This window comes from Pelodiscus sinensis, chromosome 25 (assembly GCF_049634645.1).
Source record: "Pelodiscus sinensis isolate JC-2024 chromosome 25, ASM4963464v1, whole genome shotgun sequence".
Classification (NCBI taxonomy): Eukaryota; Metazoa; Chordata; order Testudines; family Trionychidae; genus Pelodiscus; species Pelodiscus sinensis.
In genome coordinates, this window is record NC_134735.1 from 2,165,825 (window position 1) to 2,177,235 (window position 11,411).

General features: G+C 46.3%; 1 long non-coding RNA gene across 1 annotated transcript; it reads right to left on the bottom strand.

The window, feature by feature from the left end:
* Positions 1–6,215: 6,215 nt before the first annotated feature.
* Positions 6,216–11,127, bottom strand: LOC142819931 (uncharacterized). Its single transcript, XR_012897615.1, has 3 exons — positions 10,938–11,127; positions 8,689–8,899; positions 6,216–6,397 (listed from the first exon to the last, which is right to left on the bottom strand). It is a non-coding gene; the product is annotated as an uncharacterized LOC142819931 (long non-coding RNA).
* Positions 11,128–11,411: the final 284 nt, after the last annotated feature.

Consider the following 11,411-nt stretch of genomic DNA (forward strand, 5'->3'; position numbering starts at 1 on the left):
TGTTGTTTTGGCAAAGGTAAATGAAGCCCCGATTTAAATGATCGCGGCTTCATTTACATTTACATGGCTGCCGCGCTGAGCCGACAAACAGCTGACAAACACTTCCTGGCAGCATCATGGATCTCAATCAGCAAAGAGTTGGAAACAAGTGAGCACATATACAATGGGCTAGCCTGAACACCACCCAGTTGCTATTCTCACAGTTACCCCCCAACCCTTGATGTAAACCTTATCCAGGACAAGCAAGTCCTCTCTATGCTTTAAATTACAAATACAGTTATGTATTGCAAATGGGGCCAAATGGATTCCCCCCTTCAGTGGGCCTTGATTGATTCTGGGGCCACCAATAATTTCAGAGATGTTGAAGCTGCTGAAGCCCTACAGATCCCCCTATGTTTGAAGCCTACATCAGTTTTCATGGAAATGATAGATGGATCACTCCTGACCTCGGAACCAGTAACACAGGAAACAGTGCTCTTAGAGTTTATACTCTGGGACATCAGGAAGTGCTACAATTCTGTGTAATTCATTCTCCTCACTTCCCTCTGATTCTAGGTGTCACCAGGTTGGAGCATCACAAACCTTGCATGTCCTGGTGAGATAAGAGAATCAGCTTTCCCGTTGTACGTTGATGAAAAGTTTCCATGCTGCTGGCCCCTGCTCTGTCTTAGACTCCTGTAGTTGATTAGGAGAACCCCGTATGGCAGTGGCTAACTAGAAGGAACCACTCCCAAGCTTGAGTCCCCATCTCCCTGTTTCAGGATTATGCAGACTTTTGTTGAAAAAAGCAGACATGCTACCTCTGTACCGAGAATACAGCTGCTCTATAGACCTGCAACTCGAGGCAAAGGTCCCTAATGGATGGATCAACGTAATGTTCAAGCCAGAACTGGCTTCCCTTTGTGTACATCCCAGAAACTTGACCCACAGCTTCATCCAATGCTCCACATCCCCAGCAGGTACTGGTGTCTTCTGTCCCTAATCTTGGAGCTAATAGCTCCAATGTAGTTTATCAGAATTTTCACCAAAATAAACTGCTGGCAGGGGGCTTACAACCTAGTGTACATTAAGGTAGGACATAAATTGGAAGATTGCCTTTTAAACTCTCTGGCTAAAAGCATTTTTGGAAAAGCATTTCCGTTAAAAGCATTTTTGGAAAAGCACATCTAGATTGGCAGGATGCTTTTCCGCAAAAGCACTTTTTCGCGATCGGGGCTTTTTTGCGGAAAACACTACTGTGCTGTTTACACTGGCCCTTTTGGGCAAAAGTCTTTCGGAAAAAGACTTTTGCCCAAACGGGAGCAGCATAGTTTTTCCTGAAAATCACTGACGATCTTACATGAGATCGTCAGTGCTTTTCCGGAAATTCAAGCGGCCAGTGTAGACAGCTGGCAAGCTTTTCTGCAAAATCAGATGATTTTGCAGAAAAACTTGCCAGTCTAGACACAGCCTCTTTGTGCACTCAGAATTTTTATGCCATTTGGTCTGATCAGTGCTCCCACAGCCCTTCAACATTTCAAGAATGATGTATTTAGAGACATCCTGGATCTATATAGCCAATACCTTGACAACATATCTTGTTTTTGGAGAACCCCAAGCTGCACTGTTACTGGGTTTATTCCATCTTCGAAAGACCATGGAAGCACAGCCTTTATGGGAAACTGAATATGAAAAATGCACCTTTTAACCAATACATCTCAGAGTTATTGGGTTATATCCTTTCCCCAAAAGGTGTTGAATGGACCTGCCCAGCATGTGGATTCCATTTCCAGCTGGACAGTGCCCAGAACTCCGCAGGAGTTGTAGCTTTTCCTAGGCTTTACAGATTTTTATGAGTGGTTCATTCCAGGCTCCTCAGGGGCAATAGCTCCCATGACAAACCTTCTTAAGAACGTGGCAAACTTGTTTGGATGCCTGAAGCTTACCTTGCCATCAAACAGGCCACTTTCACCACCACTCCTATTAGCACATCCTGACTTAACCCAGCCATTTTTAGTGGAAACTTATAGCTTCATTGAATTCAGATTCTCTTGGAGGCATGGTAACCCCACAAGTGCAGTCTGCTTACTACTCCCAAATACTCACTCCTGGTGAATGGAATTGTGAAGTAATAAAGAACTGCTTGCAATTAAATCAGCCTTTGAAAAGTAGTGTCTTCACCTGAAGGGAGCCAGACATCAGGTGCCAGTCTTCTCTGACCATAAGAACCTCTAATGTCTGCTTAAGGCTTAATCATTGAACAAAAGACAGCTCAGGTGGGCAATATTATTCTTAGTTCTGTTTCATCATCACATATTGCTTGGTAATGAGGAAGCTAGTATTTTATCTTGAAAGGGAGAATACTCTCATGAGGATAGGGGACCTAATCAAGAATGATCCTTATCTTTTAAAAATCTCACAACTGTGTTAGTACCACAAAATATCAAGATCAGATTTTGCTAATCTGATCTGCTTTATGGGATGATGTGTCAGCCCAGGAGTTGTAGCTTTTCCTGGTCTTTACAGATTTTTATGAGTGGTTCATTCCAGGCTTCTCCAGGCCAATAGCTCCCATGACAAACCTTCTCAGGAAGGATGTCAGATTAATTTGGATGCCTGAAACTTACCTTGCCATCAAACAGTATAAGGCCACTTACCATTTTCCTAGCTTTTACCATTTAGGAACAGTTCTTGAACAAATGGACTCACAGATGGACAGACATACAGAGAGAGACACGTTCCTAAAATATATAGTAGGATGATATGTCCATGAAAGCTAAACTTGATGTATCATTGCTATGCATTGTCCACCATGGTTGTGGATGCATACACCTTATGGTTGGACTTTTATAGATAGTATAAGGGAGTGGGGAGAGAACTTTCATTTCTCAGCACAATTCTGACTCTTCACTTGCACATTTTACAAGTATATTCTGTCTCCAGAGATGAAAGTAAGCCAATATACTGAGAGTGGCTGGCTGAGGGTGGGGCTCTGGATGTTGCTGGTCACCGTGCTGCTGCTGGGCATGGTTGACCCACCCCTCCTGTTCCTACCCCTTCAGCCCCAGTGCCAGACAGCTGGGAGTGGGGAGGCACGGCCCTAGCCCTGGTGGGATTGAGCTAGCACCCAGAGCTCCTAGGTGGACACAGTGCACCCAGGCTTCAGCCTTGGAACTTGGGCGGCTAGGTAGTATGGTCCCTGCTGCCCCAGCTAGACCCTGGGATCCAGCAGCTGGGCAGCATGGTGCTGACACTCTCAGCCCCAAGCTGTCCTAAACCCCTTGCCTGATTTCCTTCCCCTTCTCCCCCCGCACAAACCCAAATTTCTTCCCTGACTCCTGCACTCCCCACATTTCTGCCCCAAGTCCCCACCCTGTGCCCTCAATCCTGCACCCCATCTTCTGCCCTGAGCCCCCCCACTTCCCAACCTCCTGCCCTGACTCCTGCACCCCCACATCTTGTCCTGAGCCTCCCTACACCTACATACACCATGATGCTTTGCCGTGAGCTCCCAGTACTTCAACCTACACTTAAATTTCTTCTAAGTGCTGTCCTATTGCAACCCCCACTCTTCCTACCCTTAAGTGCCCTTGCCCACCCAGCAGGGGTTGCGATATTAAGAAATTTAAGTTACTTTCACCCCATCTGTGTCTATTTGTTAATTATCAGTTACTTGTGAAAAAGCATACTGTCATTCAATTTTTATCGAGCTTGAAATGCTCTTCTTAAAGGTTTTATTGAGATGCTTTTTATCTGCCAATAGCTGAGATTGGGTTTTGATTTTCTTTTGTAACCACTGATCAACAGGTTGATCACTGACCTCTAAGGAGCTCTTATTCCTCATGCTGATTCAGGCATTATTTACTATTTGTTTATTATACAGTGTCTGGAGTATCCTAGATACTTTAGAGAATATTTAAAAAACACGGTTTTGGCCTGAAGAATTTACAATCTAATAATAGACAAAGCATAGCAAGCAAATAGACAATAGGATGGTAGGGGAATGGGAGGATGAGATTTACATCAATAAGATTAAGTGATTGTCAGTGATGTCATTAACTATACCATTGGAAACCCAGAATCTTGAACTCTGGTCTTTTTAGGTAAGAAAAAAACAATGATTTTAAAATATTTCAGTTTAAAAAATGTATGTACTTATAAACTTTGTTTAAATATACAATGAATCTTTAAAACTGTGTGTATATAGATATAGCACTGGAGTTTACTTTTAAGTAAATCTACTGACTCATGCTTTGAGTAGCTGGTGTTTGAATGGGTTCATGTCAGATCCAGCTGTTGGAAGGCTCCTACAGAAAAAGGAATGCTGTGTGGTGTCTTTAACCTTGACCCCATATCTAAAAATGGTTTTCAGGCTTTGTAGTGGAAGTGAATTGTCTTTGGAAAAAGAAATGTTTTCCATGTTTGAGGAAGGATTCTTATTTTCATGTGACAGACTCATAATAAATTCATTGAATGAATGACACTCTCACTCAAGCAATTTTGTGTACATGAGAGGACAAGGTGATTGCACACCTGGGAAAGGAAGTACAAAACAAAGAAAGTATGACTATGTACCAAGGAAGAACAGTATGGGACATATTTGGTGTAGAGAAAGTAGTGAGGAGTTAAGGGGATACTGTTTGTTATTTTGGATTTTCTTAGGCCTTTAATTCTGTAACCCCCAAAACTCTGTTTTAAAAGGTCATATTCTTGTTCTTCAACAAAGAATATATCCAGAAGAATATACTGTTTTGATACAGCATAATCATTCCATTTGGAGGAATTTGGTGAAATTAATTTAATTGTAATTTTTTTTCCAAGTCAGTAGCTGTATTTCCTATATCATCTGTCCAGTTCCAAATATTACTTGGTTATAAAACTTTGCTACTAACTATACATAGATAATTTTGATAGCCCTGAATCTAAAGAAGACCATGTAGAAGCATTGCAGGAGCAAAATCAGCAATGGTAAACAGCTCTGCCAGACTCTTGCAACATTGAGAAGCTATAGAACCAAATGTGACCCACAGTATGTGATACTGAGGCTATGTCTAGACTGCAGAGCTTTTCCGGGATACCAGAGGTATCCCAGAAAAACTCTGCTGCATCCAAGGAATGCGTCCGCTTTTCCCAAAAAAAGTTGGAAAAGCAGACGCATTTTGTCTGCATCCCTGTAAACCTCATTGTGACAGGGCGCCTGCCCTGCACTGGCCCTTTAAGGCCTGGACTCAAGCCCTGAGCCAGGGCTGGGAACAGAGAGGCCAGCTGAAGCTGTGGGGCTAACGAGAGCCCAGCTGTCAACTATACAGAGAAGCCCGGTCTGCTTAGAGAGCCCAGCTGAAACCGTTAGGGCGAGTGAGAGCCCAGCTGACAGCTATAAATAGAGAAGCCCAGTCTGCTTAAGAGGAGACCAGTGGAGGGCTGGAAGGGGAAGGAAGCAGGAGCTCCTAGGAGGGAGACAAGCTGGGGATAGCCAGCAAAGTCTGGAAGAGGGCCAGCCAAGACTCCCCCTTGCTAGGGGCTGGAGACAAAACCCTGGTTTGCAGGCGGATCATGATGCCGACCAGGTAAGCCGGGCAGTGGAAACAATCCGATGCCAATGATGAGCAACCCAAACAGACTGTAACTTGCCCTGAGTGGGGCTAGATGAGGACAGTCAGGGGGCACTGAGGCACGGTGGGGGCTTGCACCCTGACACTCATTTTATGAGGAAGAAGGGATGTTCTGAAAGAGGGTATTTTCCAAAATTTGGCCCCATGAAGATGGGCGAAATTTCAGAAAAGTCTCTTTAGGAAGTAAATTGGAAAAAGATACACAATTTTCGTATGACAAATTGCGTTTCTTTTTCCAATTTATCTTTGTAGTGTAGACATAGCCTGAGAGGAATTATATTACTGTTAGTTGCTTTTTCAAAGGACTTCATGGCATAGAGTGACAATGGCTAGGAGGGTTAATGTTATCTTTTAAAAGCAGTGTTTAAAATGGAGGGTGGAGTATAAATGCTTATGTCTCCCTCCCCACTTTTCATAGTTGCCAGTTGAAAGAATATTTAGATACATGCTTTTAGTGCAAGTTGGAATGTAACCGCTTCACCTGTCCTTCAGATTAAAACGTTTAGATGTAAATTGGTTGAAAATAGATTAAAGTTGCAAACCAGCAAAAGTATCTACATAGACGTCCGATAAAAAACTTAGTTCTCCATCGAGTGGGCTCCCTGTGGGTGCTCCACTCAGGTCTCGGTGCGTCCTTGCGCTGCAGATCGGAGATTTTTTGCTCACGAGTGCCCCTCACACCGTGCCTGCGCATTCTGTGTCTCGCACTGCTGTTGTTCTTTGGGTGCGCGCGCGGCACGAGCCTCCCTCAGTTCCTTTTCTACCGTCCTCAGTTGAAGATGGAGTCATAGCAATGCTCTCCGTTTCTGACAGGAAACAAACAAATAGTATAGATAGTTCTTAGTCAGTTAATGGCAGTTTTCAACGTTTACTTCATTAAAAAAAAAAAGCCAAATGCCAATGTAGCTTTTTTTTTTCCTTTCTCAACATGCTGGGCTCTCCCAGCATTAAGAAATGCAACTCATGCCAGGATTCAGTGCCTGTTTCAGATGGACACTCATCCTGCATTAAATGCCTTGGAGAAACTCACATGGCACATAAATGCCCACATTGCCTAAATATGACAGCGAGAGGCAGAAAAGACTGTGAAATGTGGCTCAAAAAACCTTCTCTGGGAGAAGTCCCTCCAGCCATCCGGGGATAAGTCTGAGGAGACGGGGGACAGCAAAAGCCCTTTGACAGGGCTCGCTCACTGCCCCATAGAGGCTCTCAAGTTTTGCAGGCTTCCCGGGCTCGCTCACTGCCTGCGCTGCCCCAAGCCTCCCGTTCCTTAGTGCCGTCAGTCTCCGGCACTGTGGAAAAACACAAGACTACATCAGCCAGGAGAGCTGAGTCAGAGCCTAAGCGCTCAGCACCTGCTGGTGCTGCTAATTCAATGGTGCCAACAAAGCCTTTTATGCAGCTCCCACTAGCTTCCACAAGCACCTCTGCACTGCCTGAACAAGCCTCCCCTGCCCTCACTGCTTGAAGCTGACCACTTGAGCGAGGCAGGACCAGGAGATGCATGCAGCTCAAAATGCTGCTGTTCAACAAGGTGCTCCAGTCACAAATGAACTCCCCCGGCCCTTCACAATTACTCCCAACGGCCAAGCATCGACCTTCTCCAAAGGTGACACATGCCTAAAAGGAGGCCTTATCCATCTCGCTACCTGCCAGCAACCCACATGAGCATGTGAGACTAACCGGGCACTTCAGGCACAACCACAGCCACTGGACAAAGAGAAACAAGTCCACAGTACATCGGCACTGAGCCCGGCATCAACACTACAGGCGGCACCAGCAATGGTCTCACAGACCAGACTGGCGCAGAGATTGGCACATCACTTGGCACCGATGGCACTGCACATATCAGCGTCAACTCATGGCACTGGCTGCCCCGGCACTGACAAACCAGCCAGCACCGGCACACTGCTCAACCGTGGCACCACCATGTTGCGTAGCTCCGCAGATGGCACTGACTCCCACATCGACACCACCGACATCCCCGAGGCAGCACTCCCTGGCACCGACCAAAGCATGCGGAAATCGCACAAACTACCGACCCCATCGCCAAGTCTGGAACAAGCTGTGTTCTCTCCTTAACCACCTTCACTGTTGGTGGTTCCATCAGTCCATTCAGGCCACTTTCCATCCAGAGCTCACCACTACTCCCAAGTGCATCTCCTTCTCTGAGATACCACCATCAGCACCGGTATCCGTCATCCTCTCCAGTATGCTCATGGGGTAGATCCAGATCTCCTAGGTCCCTCACACTCTCCACTAGTTCCAGGTACAGAGATATCTATAAAAGCAGGTATCACCACAGATACTCCTCGCACTACTATAACTGATGACATAAGCACAGCCGCCATGACAGATGTTATTCACACTCACCAGATCATTCTTCACGAAAGTCACTGCCACGTGGCCGGACACGCGCGACCTGCGATAAAACTCTTTCTCTCTCCAGTGAGGCCACCCACACCCGGGGGAACCAGCCAGCCAGAACAGATCAGCCTGGGCTAGAAAGAGGGACAGCTGTCAGAGACGAACCACAAGACCATTCTCCTGCAGACATATCTTCCTCTTCACCTGATGACACTGTCTTCCCAGGAAACTCCTCACCCACGGACGACTTATGTCAATTTCAGGAACTGTTTAGGAGGGTTGCTGACAGTCAAAAGGTGCAGCTATCAGAAGTCCAGCAGAAGAGCACCACCTCCTAAGAAACCTACAGCTCTCTCAAACATCAAAGGTGGCTTTACCACTCGATGAGGCAATCCTAGAAGTGGCCAACTATACATGGCAAACACCCGCTTCCGCTCCAGCTACAAATAAAAAAGCAGACAAAAAGTACTTTGTACCGGCTTAAGGGATGGAGTTTTTATTTAACCATCCACAGCCTAACTCCCTTGTTGATGCAGCACAACAGAGAGCCAAAGTGCCGCAATACAAGAACACCACCGGAGACAGGGATAATAAAAACCTGGACCTCTTGGGCAGGAAGGTCTATTCATCAGCCGCTTTAACATTGAGAATGGCCAAATTATGCCGCGCTGTTGGCCAACCACAGTTTTGATAATTATTCAAAATTAGTTCCCCCTCCTCGAACACTTACCAGATGGTAAGCCTCAGGTCCTCAAAGCGGTTGTGCAAGAGGGTTACACTGTCTCCCCATCGGCTTTACACATTGCCCTCGATACTGCGGATGCGGTGGCGCGGACTACAGCCACATCAGTGGTCATGTGCAGGCCTCGTGGCTCCATAGGGCAGCGGTGCCAAAGGAACTCCAATCGAAGGTAGAGGATTTGATAGACACAGACTCTTTGCTAAAAAAAAAAAACTGACCAGGTGTTACACACGGGTAAGGATTCTTGTACAACGTTTAGGATGCTAGGCATGTACACACCTCCATACCATTGCAAGCAATATACACCGTACGAAAGACAAAGGCCCTTCCCTTACTCGACACCACAGTTTAGACACAACGAACAACAACGTCCCAGACAGCGTCAGCAGAGACGGAGGTCACAGACCAACAGGCCATCCAATCAGCAAAACACCAGGCAGCAGGTTTGACGTGTTGATCGAGGGATTGCAAACCATTCCAATATTGACTGCCTGAAATACCATCACAGGACTCTTTCACCATCATTTAAGGTTATTTCAACACTGTTGGGCCGCTATAACCACCGACCGATGGGTCATACAGCTGATTACATCAGGCTACACAATTCTACTCACTTCGTTCCCTCCTTCCCCGTCCCTCTTGAGGGAGCCCTCTCACAAGTCTCCTCTAAGACAAGAGGTAGCTCATCTGCTGGATATCGGCACAGTGGAAAAGGATACCAAAGGGCTTCGAAGAGAAGGGATTTTACTCCCACTATTTTCTAACTCAGAAAAAGTCAGGGGGCTGAAGACCAATCTTGGACCTTCATCAGCTAAATCAGTACGTCCGCAAACAACGCTTCAAGATGGTGACATTAGCAACTATCATTCTGGCACTTGAGCAAGGGGACTGGTTTGCATCCCTCGATTTACAGGACGCCTACTTTCACGTGACTATCCAGGACACAGGCGATTCCTATGTTTTGTAGTAGGATCCGAGCACTTTCAGTACAAGGTCCTATCATTCAGCCTCTCTTCAGCTCCTAGGGTTTTCTCGAAAACACTGGTAGTAGTATGATTCCTACTACGCTTGGGAATCATAATATTTCCTTACCTAGACGATTGTCTCCTCAGAGCTTCTTCCTTTGACGAAGCATTCTAGGCCGCCAACATGACAAGGACACTATTTGAGACACTCGGTCTCATAATCAATGTTCCAAAGTCATCCATGACACCACAACAGTCCATAGAATTTATACGGGCTCACCTCGATTCAGTCACAGCACGCGCATACTTGCCCACCACCAGATTCCACGCTATTCAGGACCTTGTTCAGGTTCTCACTACCAGCCCCAAGGTTCTCATACTCTACATGCCAACAGCTCATGGGACACATGGCAGCTACAGCATATGTTGTAGCACATGCAAGGCTGCACTTCCAATGCCTCCAGCATTGGATGTCCACAGTGTACATCCCTCTCAAACATGATGCGCACAGGATGGTGCTGGTCCCAGGTATGGTCAAAGAATCCTTAATGTGGTGGACCATTCCCTGCAATATGTTGGCTGGGATACCTTTCCACCGACCCCAACCAACCATGCAGATTACAACTGATGCATCCCTACTTGGTTGGGGCACCCATCTCCCAGCAAACAGACCCAACGTCGGTGGTCCACACAGGAGTCTTTTCAATATATAAACCTTCTCAAGCTGAGAGCGGTCTTCAACACCTGCAAACATTTCCTGCCTCTTATCCGCGGCCGCGTGGTGTGTATCCTCACAGACAACATGACAACCGTATACTACATAAACAGGCAAGAAAGAGCTTGGTCCCATTCTCTTTGCATGGAAGCCATACGTTTATGGAACTGGTGCAACCAGCACAAAGTTGCGATCACAGCAGCGTACCTCCCTTGCGAGGACACCACCACAGCGGATGCCCTCAGCAAGCATTTTACCCAGCAGCAGGAATGGGAGCTTCACCCAGACATCTTTCAGGTGCTATTGAACCGCTGGGGATATCCATCTGTGGACCTCTTCACCACTCAGTACAACGCAAAGTGCCCTCAATATTGTTCAAGAGTGGGCATCAGTCTGGCATCCAGAGGGGATGCTTTCCTCTGCAACTGGACCCATCACCTCTTATACACATTTCCTTCCATTCCTTTGATCCTGAAAGTTCTGGAGAAGATAGCTATGGATGGAGCCAGAGTAATATGAATGGCACCCTAGGGACACGTAAAATGTGGTTTCCTTACCTGTTCTGCATGTTGCCCCATCCCCCATATCTTCTTCCCAGACGATCCAATTTACTGACACAGGATCACGGGCACTTGCTACACCCTCAGTCAGATCACCTTGCGTTGGCAGCATGGCTCCTAATTGGTTTCAACAAGGAAAAATGAATTGTTTGCAAGCTGTCAGACACGTTCTCCTACATAGCGGAAGATCTAGCACGAGTACCACTTACCTTCACAAATGGCTCTGGTTCTGTTCTTGGTGCTCAGACAAGAATCTAGACCCTAACACGTTACCCATGCATTCTATCTTGGACTATATCCTCCACCTCAAACACTTGTGCCTCGCACTTTCTTCTCTGAAGGTCCATTTAGCAGCAGTCATGACCTTTCGACAACTTGTGGACGGCTATACTGTATTCTCGCACCCTATCACAAGAAGGTTCTTGAAAGGGTTGTCCAATACCTTTCCAGGCCATAAACAACCCCCTGACC